Source organism: Poecilia reticulata, chromosome 15 (assembly GCF_904066995.2).
Source record: "Poecilia reticulata chromosome 15, P_reticulata-male-v2, whole genome shotgun sequence".
In the NCBI taxonomy this organism is placed as follows: domain Eukaryota; kingdom Metazoa; phylum Chordata; class Actinopteri; order Cyprinodontiformes; family Poeciliidae; genus Poecilia; species Poecilia reticulata.
This window is the reverse complement of record NC_088844.1, coordinates 29,855,979-29,861,528: the sequence shown is the minus strand read 5'-3', so window position 1 is coordinate 29,861,528 and position 5,550 is coordinate 29,855,979. Positions and strand designations below refer to the sequence as shown.

The 5,550-nt window shown below is 37.3% G+C and overlaps 1 long non-coding RNA gene across 1 annotated transcript; it reads left to right on the top strand.

Moving 5' to 3' along the window:
- Nucleotides 1-3,685: 3,685 nt before the first annotated feature.
- On the top strand, nt 3,686-4,902 carry LOC145554995 (uncharacterized). The gene is made up of 3 exons (XR_014091029.1): nt 3,686-3,776; nt 4,027-4,179; nt 4,259-4,902. It is a non-coding gene; the product is annotated as an uncharacterized LOC145554995 (long non-coding RNA).
- The last annotated feature ends 648 nt before the right edge of the window (nt 4,903-5,550 follow it).

The window sequence follows — 5,550 nt, the reverse complement described above, 5'->3', positions numbered from 1 at the left end:
CTGCTGATGTCGGCTCTTCTTTCATCCTCAGTGTTTTCAACGTGTATCTGAAGATAAAACTCATTTCAAGACCCCAGAAAGGAGATGGAAACGTTTTACTGTAAAAGTATGTTGTGATATAAAGTCTGTTGTTCTGAAGGTTTTAATGAAATATTAACATTTCAACAGAAACTAAACAGAATGAAATTAAGATACATGTTTATTAAATCTGCACCAGAAACTGGAGCCTCTGCTGTGATGATATTTATCCAATCAGAAGAGACTCAAAATGTTTAATTAGTGTCATTTGAAAAGATTTTTATAAAAACTGTAAATCTAATTAATATACAGCAGAAAGTCATGAAATGAGAAACCAGTTTAACCAGTTTAACCAGGATGAGATAAAACTGATAACTGCAATATTTTCAATTTACAATAGTTAAAATACAGGGCCGTCCAGAGACACTACAGGGGCAGGAGCTCAAAACAAACAAAGGGCCCATCTAACCTCATTCTAGGACAGAATATTAACAAACAGCTTTCAGAGTTTAATAAACAATGATAAATTACAAAAATGTGACATATACAATCAAAGCTAACGAACATCTCCATATAGAGCATAACACTTTGCATATGTAAGATATTAGTAATTTCTTTCTGCAGGTCTATTTTGTTATAGGAAAGTTTTGCAATATTCAAACCCGCAATTTAGCAAGATATGTAAATCAGAGCTGGACAACCAGACATATTTAGTCTTTACTGAATTACACTATTAAAATATAAACCAGGGCTCAATGCAACCTTTAAGTGACTGTAATCTATACCAGATCTGCCTGTTGGCTGAGTGGAGATGAAGACGGTCAGGACAGCAGAGCTGCAGCAAACTTTAACTGGAACTGCAGAAAAAAGAAAAGCTAATATTAATGTCACCATGAGAAAAGCCTACTGAGTTTTTTTAAGCAATTTAAATTACATTCGTCTCATGAAGTGAATTTTTTTTTTTGCAAAACAAACTTAAATGCGCTTGTCAGAAATCTTTTCTTAATATTCTAAGTTTTTGTTTGACTCAGTTTTGCTTGTGATTCTCACATGACGTCGTTTGCAGGGCCTAAAATCACAAAAGATTCTGATGTGTGAAAATAAATGTTTGGCAAATAACTTATGTTCACGAGACACAAATTTGTTAATTAAAAAAAAAATTTTAAACAACTTTTTTTAAAAAAAGGAATCATTACAATTCCAAAAGTTTTGATTAATTTTATTTTACTAACTGAGGTTAGTTTTTTTTTTCCATTGAATAATTAGGAAACAAATTTAACTTCATACTCTGAGAACCAGAAACTTAAAGTCTGGTTCAGTTTTTCCCTTCATTAATGATAAACTTTTATTACATTCATTAAATCCATCATGGTAATTCAGGACGAGTTATTGTTAATTCTAAATTAATATCCTTGTTGGACTTTTATTTAAGTGTTATTGTCCTTCAGGATACATTTACATAACGCTGAATAAATGAAATGTACATCATGCAGCAAAGGAAGTTAGAAGATCTGACATTTATCCATTATGGAGATGATCGGTTCTGGACGGGCGATGAGCCTTATTGCATAATAAATACTGAAGAATGACTGATATCATTAATGGTACAGGGGAGAAGCTTTTCAGTTATCTAGCTTTGCTAGCAAAGTCGTTAGCCAGCAGCTAGCTAATAGCACAACAACAACAGCCTAATGTCTGTATAATAAAATAGTGAATCGATAAGAACAGTTTCTCCTCCCCTCAGTAGTTCTTCAGAGAAAGACGCAGAGGCCTGTCAGTGTCTGTTGTATTTCATTACCTCTCTGCTTAAACCGCGACTCCGAGCTGAAGCAGAAACGATACTTCAACGTTTTCCATCATCTGACAAGCAACAAGTCTATGTGGCGGGAGCAGTGTGATAAGAATTGGTAACTTAAATTTAAAAGCACTATTTTAATAAAGATAAAATTGGTTGCAATGACTACTAAAAAGTTACCTTTAAGGCACACAGACCCGCTACAGATGAGGCTTGAGACAATCTCACAATTCAACAATTTTATTTATTCCACAATTGGTTAATCAAAAATACTAATCTAAAATCACTCACACCTTAAAAGTCAGTTATGGCTCAACTCCGAGACGGGAGTGAAATTCGGGGTAGTGTCCTAAAAGAAAAGAAACAGCAAACGAAACAAAGCAAAACTAAAGAAAATCACGCACCAAACCAGAAGCAGTTCCACCACCAACACCACGAGCTGGCCGCTCCTGTTAAAATAGAAGAAACATTCAAAATTAAATACAATTATACAGTTCAGTCCACAACAACTCAAGCAGCAATAGTCCGAATTAAAAGTCCGTCCTGGGAGGAACCGATCCGCTGTAGCAGACGCCACTCAAAGCGGCACTAGAAGGATCAGTCCGAGCTGGTCACCAATCAGCCCAAATCAGCCACACTGGACCAGTGATAGGAGCCGCTTTACGCAGATCCGGACGGCGGGCATGAAGCCAGCAAGCAGGACGACAGGTGGACAACCAGGACAGCAGGCAAACAGCCGGTCAGGGACAAACAGCAGCGGCTATCAGAAATAAATGTTAGAAATGGAATCTAAAAACATGCAAACTGCAGCACTTCACTTACCGCTGAGCTCTTTATGTAGAGCCTCTAACAGGAAGGAGGAGACGTGGAGCCTGGATGTACAACACAAGCTGAGCTAAAGCTAAGCTAACAAATGTCAGGTGTGGGAAGATTCTGACCAGAGGGACGATTGATCAGCGATCAGAGTGTCGTTAAGCGCATTGTTTGAGCGCGCGCATTAATTTGCAGCCGTTATTCAGAAAATGTAAATGAATCACAAGTAATAAGCTTGCTTAAGAGAGATGAAGCCTGCCTTACCTAGCGTGCAGCACCAACAAACGCAGAGGTCTGAACCGGAAGGAAAACGTCATGCCAACCAGGTGAGGGAGGCACTTTATATACAGGCAGCCAGCGAGCGCCACAGCCAATTAGATTCAGGCACTTGTGTGGTGCGTTCAAAGCCTACAGGGCATCCTGTCATCTACTTGACTTTATTCACCAAAAACGTTTTTTATAATTCACCAAAAACTGTTCTGTAATCTGGAACGTTCGCTACGTTGAGCCTCTCACGCCGCCACTGCGTAAGTCCACCTCGCTGCAGCAAACAGGAAGGTGCGGGACGGACCACTGTCAGCCTCATACCTTATATGGAAATGGGACCATTGCACTCCGGAAGTGAAGGGGGCGCTATTTTCCTAATTTCTAGTATAAATACCTTAAAGAAGCGGGTTTGAGATGCCGATTGAAAGAAGTTTGAGGGTTCATGTGTTCGGCACACGATCCAAAATGGAAAAGGCGCAAAGTCAGCAAAAGGTATTTTTACCTTCTTTAAAATTTTTATCACATAGTAAATCAATACGCTTTTCTAGATGACGTTGAGCATATAATAAACAGCTGTAGACTATTGAAATGCGTAATTCATAGAAGGTAAGGTTAAATTTAGCATGTAGCATAGCTAATTATTTCCCTGCAGGGCACCATTAGATAAAAATAGAAAAGTAAATAAAATGTATAATTGATAAGTGTATTTTATGCTCAAACTTTGTTTTTTTATTTTATTTAACAGATCCACGTTTCTATTTGTAACATTCGTAACGGAGAGAAGATTATTCCGGATATTTCTGTCCTCTTTGCTCATACAAAGCCGATGAGTCGTTCAAGGTACAGAATCACATAACAAGAACTGCTACGGTTCAACATAACGGTATGTAAAGCTACACTTACACTATCATTTATTTATTTACCTTCTTAACAGTTTTGTAGTTGGTTTTTTTTCATAAAAAAGACTAGAAAAAGGTTAATCCTTTTTGAAATATGTTTTTGCTCGCCAACATTTCTGGAAAGTCTAACACTTTTTATAAACTAAAAGCTGCCATCATAGGTGGGTGTAGTTCCCTCATAGCCATTATTCTGGTGATAGTCTTGCAATGCACCTGTTTTTCTGTAATTTTCAGATGCCTTTGGATGTACTGGAAGCTGTTCTCCAGAGGTGATACTAGCACAGGGAGATGCAGCTTACCTCACCTTGGCATTAACCTGCAAGCGCTTTAAAGCCATTGTGTCTGACCCAATGTTCAGGAAGAGGACTCGCTTTGCTTGGCTGGATGGTAAGAACCTTTGACTTTTTTCCACATAAAACATGTTAAATTAGATTTAAACTACATGAAATTTATCATTCATTTACAGGTGAGATCAACTGGGGTAAATTTTCAAAGTCATTCAAGGCAGAAAACCGGATTCCTTTTGCAGTTGTTACGTGTTCTTCCTGTAACCGGCAATATAAAGACTGTGTGGGCTTCACTGGAAATGGAAGACGAGGAGATTACCCTCGTTACTACTGTGATGGCAGACCTGGACACTGCCCTGGATGTCAGTACTGAATGCAAGGAGAATAATAGTTGTTTTCCACAGTCTTTCACACATTTCAGTTGTCACACATTGTTCTTTTTTGGTGACATCTTTGTAAATCTGTTCTGCTGACATTTGGATTTGTTCTGTCATCCTTTAGTTTTTCACAATGTGTTCTTTAAACATTATGTAAATTTTTTAGTGTTCCTTTTGTTGTAGTTCAGTTGATTTATATTATTTAGTTTTTTGGTAGAACTGTTGTTTCCAGGAAAAGTAACATTGTGGCTCTAATATATTAAAGAGAAAGTAGAACCAATAAAGTAGTTGTAAATATATTGTAACAGCATTGTTTAACAATTGGATAACCTTGTTTTAAAATTTTGAAATACAAGCAAAGATAATACCTTTCAGTATTTCATGTGTAACGTTTCATATACTTTAACAATGACTGGAAGAAATAAAAATTGTCTTTGCAAACCTCAGTCGTTTATGTTTTAGCAATCAGAATCAACAGTTTTTATTTAAATAAAGCAACCAAATACAGAAACATGTTCAGTTAGAAACATACCATAATACAAAGATTAAAGGTATGCTGAGCGACGGTGGAGACCGGGTGGAGGTGATGGAAACTCGGGTGAGGAGCAGTTGTTCACATCAAGCCGGACTTTATGAAGGGTAATTCAAGAAGATGAGGAGACCGGCGCCGATAGGCTGAGACGGAGGCGCATGATGAGCTGATTGGGTGAATTGAAGAGCGTTAGAATGTACACATAAGCCTGATTTATTTATCTGGTGACTTCAAAGAAGCTTTTCATACAGAAACAATGATTAATCCACAGTGGATCATTCTCTTGTCAAATAAACTTTCTAAAACCTATTTTCTCTGAGTGTTTCCAGTTTGAAGCTACATTTAAAGTTTTAGAAAAGTCTCTCTGGGTTTTGCAACAATTGAATATTTGAGCGCAGTTTGTGAATCAAATACAACTGGTAGAGTTGATATAGAATTTCTAAATTGAATAGTGGGACACCAGTCCAGTGTCTTTTATCAGATTACTGGTTAAGCTGGAGTCCTTACAGGAAAGGTTTCCAATGAGACTTTATGGTAAACAATGACAATAGTTGAGCTCACC